Source organism: Plutella xylostella, chromosome 15 (genome assembly GCF_932276165.1).
Source record: "Plutella xylostella chromosome 15, ilPluXylo3.1, whole genome shotgun sequence".
Lineage (NCBI taxonomy): Eukaryota > Metazoa > Arthropoda > Insecta > Lepidoptera > Plutellidae > Plutella > Plutella xylostella.
Window position 1 is genome coordinate 12,167,349 of NC_063995.1, and position 18,374 is coordinate 12,185,722.

General features: G+C 41.0%; 1 protein-coding gene across 1 annotated transcript in view; it reads right to left on the reverse strand.

Annotated features, from left to right (window-relative positions):
• The window catches only part of LOC105389444 (GATA-binding factor A), a 34,133-nt gene extending 24,511 nt beyond the window's left edge, over positions 1–9,622 (reverse strand). Inside the window, exon 1 of the mRNA XM_048625733.1 lies at positions 9,457–9,622. The gene's annotated coding sequence lies outside the window, so the exon portion shown is untranslated. The remainder of the gene's footprint in view (positions 1–9,456) is intronic.
• Positions 9,623–18,374: the final 8,752 nt, after the last annotated feature.

The following is an 18,374-nucleotide window of genomic DNA, read 5'->3' on the forward strand; positions in this document are numbered from 1 at the left end:
AGCATATTGAGGTAATCCAAAAAAAAGGTTGGCGTCAAGCAGCGACGCAAATCGCAAAGCGATTGTCATCAGCACAGCGCTGACTCAATAAAGTGTCGCCACAAAGCCTTAGGAATGTGAACGCGATCCTTCCCTATTGCGTAACGATCCTTTTACAAATGAGTCACGACAAAAAAGACTGGAGTGGAGATGCTAAGATAAAGGCGCTAAATGTGTCGGGGGCGAGTGCGCGGTCAGCGAGCAGCGAGGTGATACAATCAGCGGCTACCGGCGGCGGCGGCGGCGGCGGGGCTTATTAATAATTCAAAATTTTATAAGGCTCGAGCAGGCACTCCGCGAGGCCCCGGCGGCGGCGAGGCCCCGGCGGCGGCGCGGCCCCGAGCCTCGGACCTCTCGCTCGCACAGCCGCCGCCGGCCGCGGGCGCGAGCGAGAGGCGCTGCCTTTGTTTGTTGGCTATTAATAACAGAAAAACAAGCCGATCGGAGTGGATTAACACATTAACAGGTTCGATGTCGCCAGAATAAAAGCATTCCCGATCTGTGTCGGGAGACGGCGCCCAAAAAAATTGGTGACATGTTCGGTTAAAACGCGGCGGCGGCGGCGGTGGCGGCGCGGGGCGCGGGCGGGGTGCAATTAGTAGCCGCAGGGCGCGGGGGGCGCGGGGGGCGCGGGGGGGAGTGCACTTAGCGGCGCGCCGACCCGCTACTAAATGTCATCGGACCTGAAGGGAAGCCTCGCACTGATCGATCGTTGCCAACTTCGGTAAATTCCGTTGGCATTCCTGAGAGCTGGCAGTTTTTGTTTTCAGGAAATACGAAGTAAATTTCATAATGAGTTGGTAGCACGAGCGCTTGGTATCGTGGTGGTTGGTGATCGTGGCTGGGCGATTTACCGGCTGCTATAGCACTGCTACTTTACAGGCGACGGCACGAACATCCACAAAAGGGCTTTCTAGCCTTTAATTACATAAGGCATGAATTGTTTCAGTCAACCATAAACCTGTAGATGAACGGATGGCTCAGTGGTTAGGGTGATATTTGCGGCGGAATCATAGAATACAGACACGTGATGATTATGACACTTGCGATTTGTTGATAATTCAATTTGAACATTCGCTGCTACACATGAATACCGTAAATGTGTCTGTAGGAACCGTATTTACAGTAGAAGCCGAGGAGTGTTGTTATAGCGCGGGTCCGCTGTGCGTGTCGGCGGGAGTAGGGAGGGGGGAAGGGGAGGGGGGAGAGTACATGGAAAGGCTCTCACCGGCGCCGCGACCCGCCGCCCGCACGGAGCTGTAAAAATATACCACTAACTTATAAACTATACTAATCAAAGACTATTACTCGGACTCATTATCAATACCGTTTACGTACTGACGAATATTAAACCTGTGATACCGCAATCACCTCACTCATGCAACACATACTTTACAACTCAAACCACAAATGTAATTATCATCATGAAGTATAAATGTTGAATCCTAGTTTCTGGGGATGTGTGAGAGGTAGTGATGAAGAGTTGGGTCTAAAGTAATGTTCTAAAATTGTAGGCTTCGCTGAGCGTGGACGGTTCGTAGATAAAGTATGATAATTAGCGCAATCGCGGCTACACGTGTCCCGCGATATACTTATCTTTATATCTTTTGCGAATATTTTACGTGTGTTTTGATTTTTAAACGAAATAAAAAAACATGTGCATATTTTCGTACCCACATTGAATGCGCTGTGAGGGATGATATCATTATAATCTTATTAAGTTGTTTTCGTTGTGGTCAGGTTTCTATGCAGGCCACTGTACCAAGTCCAGAGCGCCCCGCCCGCGCCCGCGCCCCCGCCCCCGCCTGGCGCCGCCGCCGCTTTGATGTCCCCAACACTCACCGCGTCTCACACGCTTTATTTATACTAATTACAATAAAACGTATCCACCTCTAACTGACTACGCCATTAGCATCACACTTTTATGGAAAAAGAAGAACTTAACTCGGACTTTGAATAAAGGAAGTTTTTTACTAAATGTTAACTACGTAATAACTTTGCATTTTAGAATAGGAATAAGTACGTTTGTTAGATTTTAAAAGAAAAAATAATAATAGGTTGATTATAATAATATTATTATCATTATGAAATATGCAATAAAAGCGTAGGTTCGTAGAAAAAACTTACATTTGCGGCGCGCGTTGAACTCTTTTGAAGGCATCTTGCCGGCGACGCGGCCGCCGCGGCTTGCCTTGAAAAGAGTTCAACGCGCGCCCTAAATGAAAGTTCTACAATGCAATACGTTCGTATAGGTATGATATACTTATGTTCTATGTGTGTTAGTGTCTCATTTATAAATTTTGATATAAGTACTAAGGCCACACAAATATATGTAGGTATTTATCATTATTATTAAAATAATACTCACGGGCAATGAAAAAGTTCCAGTCAGAAAATCATCAAGTTATTACTTAACGGAAAAGGCTAGCTTAATGACGCCGTGTGCAATATTGAAGTACATTTAAAAGCTCACGTGAATAAACAAATCAACTAAAAACGTAAACATTTTGTTCAAATTTCCTATTAAATGTATAAAAAATTGAGGCCATTTAGTGTTGTATATTTGTAAGAGGAACTGTTTCTTTGCATGTGAGTGTAGTTTAGTTTAGATTTATTTGTTTGGGAAACAAACAGCTTAGCTAGAATAGTAATCAGTATAAAGCAATAATATGTTTATAATTTATATAACTTATTATTAATTTGTTTTGTGGGTTACTTACATTAAATTAATTAATGGATTGAATTGCATTCATAAGGATGTGTATACAAGTGACAGACTTTTTATTTTTCATCACATCATCACGACCCATGACGTCGTCGTCAGGGGTCTCCTACCAATGAAGGAAGGTTTTTTTTAGGCCTAGTCCACCACGCTGGCCAAGTGCGGGTTGGTGGACCCCAACACAAGCAAGCTTGTGCTGAGGGAGTTGTCGGGTAAGTGGGCAACCCGACTGTCAGATGTTTTCAAGCCGCCCGAAGGCCTCTGACTAGGCTTAAGGACTGCTTCCGAAGCAGCAACCGGGATCCACGGCTTAACGTGCCGTCCGAAGCACGGAAACGTCCAGAAAAGAACACTTGAAATCGATCACCCATCCAATGGCTGACCGTGCCAGTTGTTGCTTAACCTCAGTGAGCAGTTACGATCACTGATGACCGCTCGACTACGGACGCTTCTATTATTTTTATTTACTGTTATTTAAATATAATAGAAATACTATTTTAGCAGCAGTCATAGTCATATTGACTACTTTTACCCCGGATTTCAAATTGGCAAGGCAATTTTATTATTTGAATTGAAAGGAAATTAGAACGATGTAGTTGAACAATGTTTTCAACTGTATCGATCTCAGCTTGTACAGAGTTGTTGCAAGGCTTTGGGGCGAGTGTTGCGGCGAGGGTGGCGCAACGGCAGCGGCTGCACGACACCAGACAGTAGTCGTGATGGATGGAGGCTCACGGCGGCTTGCGCTGTCTGGGAACTCGCATTGTTCATTTTTATATTGCAGCTATATACAGAGATAGAACTACATCTAGGAAAGCCTGCCAGCACCTTAACTCTCCGTTCTTATATGGAGAAGAGTTAAGTAAATGGCACAAGACAAATATTAGGGAGAAAGGTTGCGCAAGGAACAATGTGGCAAGCCTTCTCACGGCCAAAAGTATATCAGTACCTCGAAATGAGGCTAAAATGATACCTATACCAGCCGCAAGCTGCTGTGTACAAGTACATTGTATGCTGGCGGATAAAAAACCGCACTTATTATGTTTTTATTATATTATTTACGAAATTACCTATGCATGTTTAGCAACATAAAATGTAAGTATGTTTGGGAATGGTAAGTGATATTGTTATAATTTCACAAGAAATGCTGTCATCTGTGTTTTACTAGTTACAAAAGGCCGAAAAAACCGTCCAAAAATATATCATCAACAAAGTCAATAAACAACGTGATCCTCTCGACCTAAACATCATAAAAAAGGGGCCAGTTTTATAAGTGACACCCCGCAGTGGGCACGCGTCAATATTGTTCAAGCTCGAGGGCGGGCGCGGGGTGCGGGGCGCGGGGCGGGCGGGGCGGGGTGGCGCCGCGCGGTGCCCGGGCTGGCACCGGCGCCGCCGGCAGCTCCGCACTACACTGCGCCTTCAAACTTGCTATTTACATGAATTTGCAAATCATCGGCCTAATTGATGAAATAACGATGCATGTTTCACATGCCGTATTATAGGTAGTTTAGTGTTGATTCCTGCATGTTTAAGGGGTACCTTCCTCCATAACAGAATCTTTGCAAGCCAATAAACACCTTGTCGACTCGAGTTGGCGTATTTTAAAGTCCGTATCTCCGCCGTTTACAGATGTAAGCTGATAGCATCTCGGATACAGGCCCGATAATTTAATACTGCACTAACCAGTTAATATTCCAACATTTTCTAATAAAATTAACAAAGTTATTCCTTACGCCTACTCGATCAATATTCATATAATGCGTGCCGAAGGAAATGAGGAAAAGCATTTTAGTATAAATTTATTAAAATACGTGTGCTTTCATCGCGCCGATTAAATGTGTCAATGATAAAGAATGAGCTCTCGAGAGTGGAGGAGCAAGTAGCGGGACCGGTCGCCGCGGCGCGGTGGCGGGGACGGCTACAGAGGATGTCACACTGTAAATTATATGTACAAATATGCCTATCTATGTATAATACATATTATATTGGCTGACCTTATGTACACATGTTTACATCTGTTGTACTTGAATTACCCTCATTTTGATCAGTTGTTACTAACTAGAACGAGTTATAAAGTTAAAAAACAAAGTCAACTTTTATGCGTTAAAATGCCGATAATGGCTCCAGTTGTCAGCTGACAATAATTTGTGTTAATTCCGCAACAGAACCAATAAATACCAATGGACGGATTTCTTTCCAAAATACCTCAACGCTAGTCAGCCCTATTAATTTCCTTTCTTGACATACCTGGCGCCTAAATGACACGTAAAAAAAGTGCAAACGTTTTTTTGGCCAACGGTAATAAAGATAGAGTTGAGATAACGTCCCAGCGATAGCATCTCACATCCGGACCCGGCGGAGCGCGTGACGTCACCGTCAGGTACGCCGGTCACTGAGGTGCATCGTGTCTTTGCATCACACTGCGCTGATCTAATTAAAACTGTGAAAATGCGTATCCTCTATCAAATAATGTAATTACAACCCTTGGGAGTAATCATCATTTAGTGGAATTTCAGCCATAGGGCCTAGTTTCTACAGCCATCTACACTCCTTGAAGAGAAAATTCAATTCTATTCTATTATGTACAATTGTACATAGTGGGATCAGTCGTGAGCGACACTAGCGGGCCTCCACCGCGCCGGCAGCCGTGGCCCGCTAATACACTTTGCTTGTTCCACTATTAATTGCTTCGTCGCTTTTTTGCCTCCGCCAGCCGCCGGCTGACTAACGACTGTCGAACTTGATGCCACCCGATTAGAAAGTGAACGGAATTAAGGTGTTTGTAGTTTTTATGCTACGAGATTGTTTTTAGATCCCCCAATTAGGACCATTGACAAAAAAAATCATTGATGGTTTGTGCTTTATTCCCTACTGAAACCATTATCCTATAATTATGATTATCAGAAGCTGTACATAAGGGTGCTTTTCCACCAGAGATGTGCTATGCAGCTATGCTGCGAAGATGTGATATCTACGCTACGAAAATATGTGACCGTTTCCACCAATACTACGCTAGGTAGCTGTGCGAGGAAGATGCGCTACGAAGATGCGCCGCCGCGAAGTAGCTGTGCGAGAAAGATGCGCATTTGCTTCCACGATGGCATGTCTACTTTCAGTGAAAAACGCGGGCATACTGTAGGTCTGCTCTGCACATACATAGCTACACCACTCGCGATGGTCCATAGCACATATCCATAGCACGCATCCATAGCACACATCCATAGCACGCATCATTCCATACAAAAAACATATCTTAGTTGAATCCGTTTCCACCAGTGCTAAGCTATGTGCACCAATTAATATGATTGGTGGATATCAAACGCATCCATAGCATCGTAGCATAGCACATCTCTGGTGGAAAAGCACCCTAATACGCGCATAATACGCTTTTATACAGTTGCAGCTGTCAGTAGTTTGTCTTTATAAATGCATCTAATTTTTTTGTGTTCATTGTTGTAATATATTGTTGTTTATAAGGGAACTCTTGTAATTGACTTTCATCTAGGTATATACTTTTAGTTTATCTTATAGTTTTACCAACAAAATAAATATGTATCTGTATTATGTGTATGAGGAGTGGTGGGCGGCCGAGCGCACCCCGCCGGCGCTGCGCTGGCGGTGGCGGCGGTGAGTCACGCGCGGCGCCGCCGGCCCCTGCAGCTGAGTCTCCCGTGCACCGTTGCATGCGCATTTTACGAATATTATAATGACAATAGGCTAATTGGTATGTAACCTTAAAGAAGAGGGAATTGTCTAAATTGTCGAGCCTTGATCGTTTCTTGTAGTCGTCGTACGATTTGGAGCATACATTTAAGTACAATATGTTACTCGAATTATGACAAAGACGTTTGGTTTTATAAGTGCAACGTGTTTATGTACTTGTATCTGTCTGTTGTAGCGTAGCTTTCAAACGGCCGAACCAATTTTCGTTTTGTTTTTTTTGGTTCATAGGTAATGTTACCCCGAGGGTTATTAGCGTATTATTTATCAAAATCGGCGTAGCAGTTCAAAAGTTATGCTACTTTTAGTGTTGTGTGGTTTTTAACGTTGGTTAGATATATTTAATTATTCATATATGTATTGTAGGTATATACACTTTATTGCACACAATAATCTAATTTTACACTAAAAGACTTGGTACATAATTAGCGCGAATAGGCGGACTTTTTGCCACAAAACAATTTTATTTCTTCTTTGATTGGTGATCGATTGTTTGGAATTTATCTCTTAAAATTACCATTTATTGCATGTTTAAAGTTTCTAATAGTTTTTAGCTTTTCTTCGCCTTCACAAGTGTTCCCATGGGAATGGCGGGGTAAGCTTGTCATATTAATTAAAAAATATGTTTATATTAATTAAAAAACTTGTAGTTTAACCTAAAATATTCATTTTTCACAAACTATAAACTCGAAAAACAAACACCCTTAGGGATAGAATATCCCAAAACACCTTAATTCTAAACATTTATTTTTTATAACTTCGTCCTAATACTTGTGGTTTCCGAGATAGATTTTATATTGAGCATACGATCTTTACCTAATGATAATAACTTTATCAACTAAGACGTGGGCGGAAGAGAGAAAAGTTCAATTTAGCCTTTGAACCCATCAATGAAAGAAAAAACACATACAGTATGAAATGGAATATATTATACATATACCTACCTTATCGTACATACATATTTAAATTATTAGTGGATGTCAGTTCCTGCTGCCGACTAGCTAGCATGTAACATTAGTACATATCCCGTTAAGACAGGTTTCCTAAACCTTCAGTCGCGGTTACTGACCCTAAAATTATAAATATTATTTGCGGGTTGGGGAACAAACCTTATATGTGTGTATGAAATAAGATATTGTTGTTTTGTCTTATTGATCGGAATATTCGTCGTCATTTATGATTTTAATGTAATTTAAAAATAAGTCGAGTATCTGCCAGTACCTACCTACAGTTTGTCTTGTTCACCACTGCGCAGCCGACCACGACGGCGCGCCGCCGCCGCCGCCGCGGAGCGTGAAACCTCCGAGCTATTCGCTACTAATACATTCCCGATGAAATGCGCTAAATGATGATTAATCACTTCTCCAATTAATTAAGCATTGCCGTTTTTTACTTACGTATTGTTGCACGCGGGGAAGTTGCTCGCATGTGTTTATTACTCTTACTCGATGTGAAAAATTGCCGTTACTATAGTCATGTTTTTATTTGTAATGTAATAGGTAATCTAGTTCTGAAAACAATGTTGCAGTACCTAATTATTTAGATTCCGTAAACTAAACTACTATGGTTATGAAACGGGACTGCCTGTCCGCTACAGGGCCTCCCCTTCCTGTTACATAAGAACTGCAATAATGGAGGATCGTGTATTATATTCAGTTATGTAGTTGCATTTTCATGATAAAGGTCTCAGATTCTCATTTGATTAAATATACCTTTTTTATTTCATTTATTTATTATCAAAACTAACACTATTGTTATAGTCACAGCAAATTCAATTATTATTAAACCCTTAATTGAACAAAATAAATTGTTACAAAGGCGAACTTAATGCTAGCAGCATTTTGTACCAGTTAACCTTTGGTGATGTTGAAAAAGTGATTGGTAGTGCTTACGATAGAAGATGGTCTAAATTGAGTACCTAACCAAAATATTAATATAACTATACCTATACAAAATAAGTAAATAATTATATACATGATACATACATACATACATTACATACATACATAAACTTAAAATTACTATCATCATCATCACATAGATAGGGATTAGTTAAGCTGAACGTTCTGCTCTTGGCGGTAGTGGAGACGAACTTTAGATTTAAAAAGATCTATAGACTTAGTTTGCCTTATATCCAGTGGTAACTTGTTCCACAAGCGGGCCGCTGTCACAGTGAAAGAATCAGAATACCCTGCCGCATTATGCTCTGGGGTACGAAAGAGAAGATTGCGACTTGACCGTTGAGGACGGTCAGAAAAGTCGAAGAACGTGAAGCGTTCTGTTAGGAAGGATGGGGCACAAGAATTATATTTCAATAGTGTAGCTACGCGCCTATCTCTCTCGAGTGGAACCTTTGTAGATATCTATATAGTCTAAACACTCTTCCAAATCTTGGACCATCTCCCACCACGCTGGTCCACTGCGGGTTGGAGGGTTTACACTTCTTGATGTTCTAAGTCTACTTTCTTATCTAAATGTAGCACATCTACATTTTAATATCTCACAAACTTTTCCTTAAGGTGCAAAAATTCTAATAATAAGTACACGTATCTTTTTGATTTTTTCGTTTCTGCAATAACGAGTAGTAAGGTATCCATCTAGAAATTCAGCTTCAAGATTCATACATTTATTTATTATTTTTGCACAGTATACAAAGGTAATTATGTTCAATCAGATAGATTTAATGCTAAAAACTTTGTATCTTGCTTAAACTAGCCGTTCACTGTGTTATGTATAAAGTTATGTATACTCTTGATGTTTAGGCCTATTTGTGTGATAGGTAGGTACTCAATTACGTTTATTTATAAATGTTAGGTATTAGGTGTGCTAATTATTATGCACATTGGTAGTCATTTGGTTATTTATACCTACGTGTTGTTTCGTAAAATTAACTACCCTCTTCTGATTAAATTTAGCGTGTGTATTATACATAATCGTAAACATAGTTAGGAAGTGAGTAGGTAGGTACTTACATGAAATATTCAGTAGGAACACGATATATATGGAGTATGTTGAGCACCGGCAGGCACTTATCACATGCAGCACTTGCAAAAACTACAGTCGTATCGTTATTATCACGTTATCAATCACAGTGAGAGCACAGACACAGTCGGTCGCGATACGTGCGCGCGCGGCGGGGCTGGCGAGGACACTGGTGGCGGCGGCGGCGGCGGGCGCACCGCCCCCTGCGGCTCCGGGGGCGGGGCCAGGCCGCGCGCCGCCCCCCGCGCCCCCGCGCCCCCGCCGCCGCCGCCGCTGACCGGCGCCCACACTATCGCCCGTAACGCCACCGGTCAGATTTATGGAGGGTTCGTTTTCGGCCTCTAATGGAATTACTGCTTTGTTTATAGACTCGGCCCTCGCTCACGATTATTACTTAGCTTTAGCTCTCACAAATAGTAAATGGTACGTTTTTGTAAGATTTATTTAGACGGAACCCCTGCTTAACGTCGGTTGTTCTTACAAAATTATAGGCACTTAGATTAACATGTATATTCTACAAAAAACACATGTATAATTCATTCACATGCTTCAATCCTGAAATTCCTGAATGTAGGCAGCGTTATTTTACTAAACAGTAGCATTTAATTTTTTTTTTTGTGAAAATTGAAAACTATGTAAACAATAGTGACGCTACGCAGCGCTACGAAATAGTGTCGTAGCGCTACGCGGCCGCTACGGCGTAGCGCGTGTCGTGACTACGAGCCATCGCTCACGGCCAGTTCACACTCTGATTGCACCCACATACGGCCCCGTATGAGGGAGTCTTATTTATTAATTCATCAAACTGCCCGGTCCCTAACCGTTAATAAAGTCAATTGGCATCTCACCGTAATTTTTTGTAAAATCAAGAAAAACTTTGTTTTCAATTTATAGCAGGTTTTTTTTTCGAAGTACATATTAGGAAAATAGCTTTTATTTTATTGGAATCATCATGTTTATTCACTTTCAAGTCTGACCTGATTTAGTATGTTTAAGTTAGCTCTGTTTAATAATATGTTCGGAAATTTCAAACACGGCCTTACGACCCTATATAAACTAAGTCTAAAGCCTGTAAATGTGTATCGACAGCGGATCATATTTATACAGATATATGTACGTATATATATATTAACACCCAAAGCTCTAGTACAAATATCTGCCGCGGCCGGGATTCGAACTCGGGACCTTTGGCATAGCAGTCAGGGTCAATAACCGCTAAACCATTCGTCGTCAATGCATATACTAATTACTATAGTAAAATATCTTTAATTTATTACTTTATAATCGACACATTACTTCAGATCAACATTTACCAAAAAATTAAGGGTAAATGTAAATATTGAAAAATACGTGTGAACTGTGATATCAAGGATCGCACTAAGCGACGTGTCATGCAAAAGGCATCCTATGTCTTCTGTTGTGTGCTTTTAAAGGTAGGTATGTAAGGAATAATATAGAATATCCTGTAGCCTGTAACCTTCAGCCGCTTTAAGCAATGGTGCAGCCGGGAGGAGGAAGGACACAGTGTTCTGTACTGTGGCAGATATAGGTGATATTTATACCAATGCAAATTAAATAAAGATATGTACATTCTGACATCAAACTCAGCGCCTCCTCACAGTTGTGAAGCTGTAGGAGAGGGCTAATTTTAATTTAATTAAAATCGGTTCATGGAGCATGGAGTTGGTTGACACCCTGGATTAACACATAGGCTACTTTTTATCACCGAATTCCCACGGAAAAAACTTTTCAAGGCGAAGCGAAGCTCGCGGGAACAACTAGTAATTCATAATCATGAAAATGCACAACGAAAAGCGGGTGAATCGCTTCAGTGATTACAGTCGTGAGCATAATATGTAATTATGTTGTTTTGTAATGTATGTAATCATAATTTTATATGATCGTTTGGATACTTTAAATGAGTTAACCATAACAAATGGTCGGCATTGTGAGAGCGGTGCGTGCGCAGTGACTCCCACACTGTTTACCTTTGTGCGCGAACAATCGGGATAATCCCTCAAGTGGCCATCACACGGTTAGTGCTGTACGAGCACCGCCATTGTAGCGGCCGCGGGGGTGCGGGGGCGGGATGCGGGGCGCGGGCGGGGCGCCAGGTAACCGCGGCTACTTCACACTCGCGCAGACAATGATCCCGTGTGTGAGACACTTCTTAGGGTACTCGTTAGGATCCCTTCCCACGAGGCTAGCTTTAGGTTCTTGGAAAACTTACACAAGCATTATTGTAGGAAGGAGCACAATACAATGTAGACCCATGACTACTCTTTCTAGAACGTGACCGGTAATTAGCTTCTAATTAGTGCTTTATGTGTAAAAAAATAAATGTCTTATTTAAATTTGGCGGATAGTGTAGGAACGCGAGTCTAGACAAATGAGGGCCTCCCGCGCCGCCTGACGGCCGAGTGAGGGCAGAGCGGCGCTTCTTGGAAGAGGGAATCATGTCCAGCGTTGGACGAATACAGCTTTACGATCATATTATATTTCTTGTGGAAACTTTATGGTTTTATCATTGTAATAATTATATTATGGTGGAATACCTTCTCAGTATCCCTTCCGTTGAAGAAGAAATTTGTCCCAGCTGTTTTCCCGTCAAAAAGTGCATAACAAATATTCATTGATCAATCCATACTTAGGTACAAACATTCACGTTCATGACATTTGTATAATAATAAAGATAAAATAAAAGAAATAAAATAAAATATTTTTAATTCAGGTAATAAAATCCATAGTGACATGTACCTAGATTAAAATTAAAATTATAAAAAAAAACCACTCATTAAATACATGCACCAGATCAGAAATAGATTTTTTTTATCGTCATTATTTTTTCCCGCTTACTCCCGTTCCCGTGGGAACTTTGCAATATCCTGTTGTAACTAAGCTATAAGTTTACCAAGGTATCTGCATCGCAAATTTCAAGCATCTGACTTAAGCGTTTCTCAAAGAATTTAGAAAAACTCTTTTTAAAGCACCTCTACGGTATAAAGCTACGTCCCTTCCCAATTTCAAAAGCTTACTATTAAAACTTAGAAGTTTCATACAAACTTTGACCCCTTTTTACCGCCTTAGGGGTTGAATTTCGCAAAATCTCGTCTTAAAGAACACCAATATAAGTCCTAAAAGGAACCCGCATACAAAATTTCAGACTCCTAGCACTTATAGTTTCTGAAATTTCGTAATGAATCAGTGTGTACGTGACCTTTCGCTTTTATAAATCCCTACAAGGTGTTGCAAAAAGGGTATTAAGCCGAAACCTACATGTGCAGCATGTTATATCTAATTCTAATTATGAAATTTTGATTTCATTTTCGGGATTAGATATAATAACATACTGCACATGTAGTTTTCGGCAAAAACAGCGGGAGCATTCTGATACCTTCATGGAACGTAACCCGGTTTGTGACACGGATGAAACTCATTATAATTACCATAGGATTCCCTGCGCCATTTCGAAACACTATTCCTTGATTGATGTTTCGCTGATGACGTTCAGCCGGGATGGGGGCGTGGTAGGTTACAATACAGTGATCATTTAAAGATGTGGAGGCAAGCTGGATTTGAACCCTAACATAATACATATACTGGGTGTTAGATACTTGGAGTTGCAGCCGATGTCACCATAACCGTCATAGCTAAGGGAAAACTTTTTTTAGTTTTTAAAACTTAAATGACTTTACAGAATTTTTAGAAATCATCGATCTTATACAATAGATTAAAAGTATCTATGGAAAGAAAAATCTGATAATCTGTAAATAATCAACTCATTACCACCTAATCCCACAATGTGACTAGCACTAACATTTGAATTTGATCCGTGGGGTTTCCAAAATATGGTAATTCTATGTATGCTCTTCTTATTCGTACTCGTACGTACCTCAATAAAAGGAACATCACTCTTTGCTAATTATTAATTAACTATTAAATCATTCAGCCGTGAAAGCACAAACACACTTTCGCATTCATAATTATGTTAAGTATAGAATTGTGCCTTATTTTCTAATTCCTACATTTATTTTATTCCTCTTTGGCCTCACCGCAATATAATGTTGGTATTTGTATGTTATACTGTAGGTACAAAGTGGATTAACAAACATATAGAGCGAGTTAGTTGGCTTGGCTGATATTGAGTTAGACGTCAATTAAACAATGATCGAGGCCGAGACGCATTAAGCAGTCGAGCCGCAATTAATGGTTCGGAATTGATTAGTGCGGCCGGGATCGACCCCAGGCCCCGGCCGGCGGCGTTTGATATATTACACGCGGCGGAGCTAGCGCCGCCACCGCCGCCGCCGCCCGGGCCACTCCGACCAATATGTACTAACGATCTTTTGTCCCGAGCGCTCAGTAGCTCCTCCGTGGAGGAAGGTCGGATGCGTCGCGAGCAGCCGGTCGACAATGCACCGTGTGGCCATGCCCGCGGGTGCAGAGTGCGGCGGCGGCGGCGGCCCCCGGCCCGGCCGCGCGCGCCTCGCGGTAATGTGTAACCGGTGTCGCCGCGCGCGCACTAATGCGCCCGGCGCCGGCGCTCCGTATAAAACAAAAATGTACAACATTCCTGCGTTTAGGCCGAGAGGGTTTATATTCCTTTTTTATCTGTCGTATGAAATAATAGAATAGTACAAAGCAGCCGCGAGATACGGCGTCCGGATCCGTCGCCTATCAGGCGGTATCGCCGCGCGGCGCTGCATTAGCGCTGCCCACCGCTGCACCGCGCCGCCGCCGCACCGCCACCACCAATACCACAAACGTTGACAGTCACTATCATATTTAGAAACATGTTTCAGATAAATCGATTATAGATAAATTGCGGCATTAGAAAGCCTTTAAAAGGCATTCCATTGTGAATACCTAACGTATTGTTTTGGTTTGTTGTTGCGGAATCGTATAACTACAAAAGAACCATTCATCAAATGTACTGTTTCGATTAAATTTGTTGTGGAGTACTAAACTAAGTACAGTTCTAATTCTGTGCAGCGATTATAAGATTCGAAACCTCCGTTTACGTTGCGTATGTCAAAATGTAAGGGGAATTTATTAGTTCCAAAAGGGACATTTGTTTTTTCCACGTTAGGTGGAATTTCACCACCAAACCAAACGCTATGACTACTGTATAGGTCTTCACACATTATAACAACTCCACGCCAACGCGGCAGAAACTCTACCTACACTCTCGATGAGTAGTCAACTAGTTGATCCACCCAATGGTCACTAGTGGACAACGCAGTGTCAACGAGTGGACAACGCGGTCTCACTATATTTCGAATCATGGGCTGGCAAATGGTTGCCCGTCACGCGTCAGTCGCAAACGCATAGTCGTTGCGTGGACAACGTGTGGTCGTTGCGTGGACGACGTGTGGTCATTGCTTGACAAACGTGTCGGGGTTGACCGTATACGTCTACGTTTAGTGTACGATGCGATAGGCCACTCTTGTACACTACTTTATAATATTTTTTTGAAATTAAACCTTGAACATATGACACAGGGCTTAAATATAAATGTCTAGCATAGAGTCGAGTCACCGGTGAGTTGTTAAATGTGCGAAGACCTTAAACGTTTTTAGTAGCCTGTCATAAGTCTGTCAGTTACTACAAAATGTATTTAAAATTTGATTTAAATACTATTTTATATACGTTTAGCGTTTGGTAAAAGTGACCCTCAGTGTATAGTTTCGAAAATAGTATCGAATCCTGTGATCGCACCTCTGACAATCCTAACTAATATTATAAATGCGAAAGTAACTGTGTCTGTCTGTCTGTCTGTGTGTCTGTCTGTCTGTTACTCTTTCACGCCAAAACTACTGGACGGATTTGAATGAAATTTGGTATACATATGGTCTAGACCCTGAGAAAGAACAAAGGCTACTTTTTATCCCGGAATACCCACGGGAAAACTTTTTAAGGCGAAGCGAAGCTCGCGGGAACAGCTATCTTTTATAAACGATAACTATATTTCTTGCCAGCAATGTTTATTTTTGTCATCAACTTGTATCAGCAAATTAATAGACCAGTCGCAACTAAATATTTTTATCCTCAAATAAATAAAAAGTGTCCAAACAAATTTAAAATAATAGATAGATAATTGACAAAAAATTGGAGTTCATTACATAAATAAAAACTTCATTTGCAGAATATTATTTTTGCTTTTCAAATAATAATTGAGCCCGCAGAATAGTAGATTTGCCAGCAAATATATTGACTTTAGGTCGCATATTGGGGGGTCGACGACACGCCGTTTGCCGACACGGGGTCTCCACTCAAGAACCTTTCTACTCCAGCGGTCGTCGGTTCTGCGGGCTACGTGGCCAGCCCATTGCCACTTCAGCGTGCTAATCCGTTTGTCTATATCGGTAACTTTAGTTTTCCTGCGGATTTCTTCATTACGAATCATATCTCGCAGTGGCACTCCTAACATAGCCTTGAATAAGCCCTTTGGTGAACCACGTCTCGGCTCCGTAAGTCATCACTGGCAACACGCACTGATTGAAAACTTTTGTTTTCAGACACTGAGGTATATTTTCAGTGAAGATGTGTCGTAATTTCCCGAACGCTGCCCATCCGAGTTGGATTCTACAAGCAAGATCTTTATCGAAGTAGGATTTATTTATTAGGGAACACCAACAGCATACATATAAAACAATGCAAAGGAATTTATTATTATAAAATACTGATATGTAAGCCTCATTATAGGTATCCACATCACTCTTAAACAATGCTACAACAATATACTACTCTGTGTAAAAAGTATCGGGACTGGATCAATAAAACAAAAAATGATTTTGGGTCTTGGATGTGCCCGTAAAATGGCAATAGGTCCGCCCCCTATTACATTGGGACTAACATAACGCTCTGGCGAAAAGTGGGTGCAGCAATGCATCTCTGCCTACCCCGCAAGGGAGTACATTAGTACAAGTGTGTGCTTTTTTTCATCCAAATTTATTTTATCACCTTCAAAGTATGCTCCTTCAGAAACGATACACATACGCCAACGAATTATCCAATCATCACAACATTTTTTTAAACGCATACGAGTATTTCAGAGTTGTGTTTAGTACTCGCGGCGATTTTCAGTCATGATGACTGTTTTCTTTAACTATCCCGATAGTTGTTGTGCACTCGGAATTCTTGCCAGAAAGTCAAACGGTAGGAAAAGAATATTATTTGCGGGTTATGTGGAATTTAATACAGCAAATTCGATCATCATTGTGAATGAATTTTTGAGCAAAAACTCAACAAATACCATCGAGCATCCACCATATTAACCAGGCATCACGGTTCTAGCATATTTTTTTCCAAAACTCAAATTACCACTTCGAGGCACTGTTTTCAATCGATAGAAGAAAAAATCGGAAAATGTAAGGAAAAATCGCCGCGAGTACTTACACAACTCTGAAATATGCGTTTAAAAAATTGTTGTGATGATTGGATAATTCGTTGGCGTAAGTATGTGTATCGTTTCTGAAGGAGCATATTTTGAAGGTGATAAAATAAATTTGGATGAATAACAATCATTTTTTATTTTATTGACCCAGTCCCGATACTTTTTACACAGAATGTATGTTAGGTACTTAAACGAAACTAAAGACCAACCTAACAGTGTGAGAGATAACAGTAAAACAACACATACATGTTACCCTAACTAAACTAAAGATTAACCCAACATATATAACAATGTGGGCAATAAAAGTAGAAAAGAGATGTAACTATGAACCCAATAATAAGATAACCTTTTTTATTATTATTATTTTGAAAAGAATTGCATGAATTTGGTTTTGAAACAGTTAAGGCTGTCGTGGAAGATGTCGAAAGACCATTCACTTGTGTATTCAAGCTGTTGTACTCTCCACACATTCTACAAACAGGAGAGGTCATGCCCGTATTTGTCTTGCAGCAAGGAGACTTATGATATTCTATCAAACAATTTTTTGGTGGCTCATAGTTATTTCCACAACCTGATTTCGATGCGGGTTACTATGCACTGTCTACAAATAGACAATTATATTATTATTATTACTAGCTGTTCCTGTGAGCTTTACTTCACCTTAAAAGTTTTCCGAGAGAATTCCGCGATAAAATAATATTTGTATGTGTAGGGTGTTGCTAAAGATGGTAAGAGGGTTGCTCTAGTGAGTCACACACACAACTCTGTTCTACAACTAGGTATTGGCAAAATGCGAAAAAAACAGTTTTCCATAGTACTTAAAAGTTTCTTTTATTTCATACTAGCTTTTCCGGTGAGCTTTATTTCGCATAAAAAACTTTTTTCGTCGGAAATCCGGGATTAAAAGCCTATGTGATGATCAAAGTTGTCTGCATACCAAAGTTTATGAAAATATTTTCAGTAGTTTTTGTGCGAAAGATTAAGACACATCCATCTATAGGTCCATCTGTACTTATTACTTCATAATATTAGTAAGAAGGAATCATGCACTTCCCTATACTTTAGTTGCTGTTTCACAATGTCTGGGTAATGGCTACTTCTGGGATAAAATACATTCTGATAATCTCTGTAATTATGTTTTAGACAGTGATAGCATGCCTTTTATTCGACAGTTAGCCATTATGAAGACATTGTTAAACAGGCCCTTAATGTCAGACTCAAAGAGATTATGATGTTGGACGTTTAACGCGAGAACTTCCACGCGCGTGATAGCCAGAATAGCATGTTACCTTGTCACCCGAGATAAACTTCATTTCAGTGACAGCTCTGCGTTGGAGATTCATCTCCCTACCTCGGGGGCCGATACCCGGATCTCTCAAAGTTTCAGATTTCAGAATACTGCCTATCTATTTTAATATAGCAACTTCGGAATCGGTAGTGCCACCTACTTGTGGCTCGCGGCACCACGTCGCGCCCGCTCGCGCCACGCGGCGCCGCGGTGCACGCCGACGC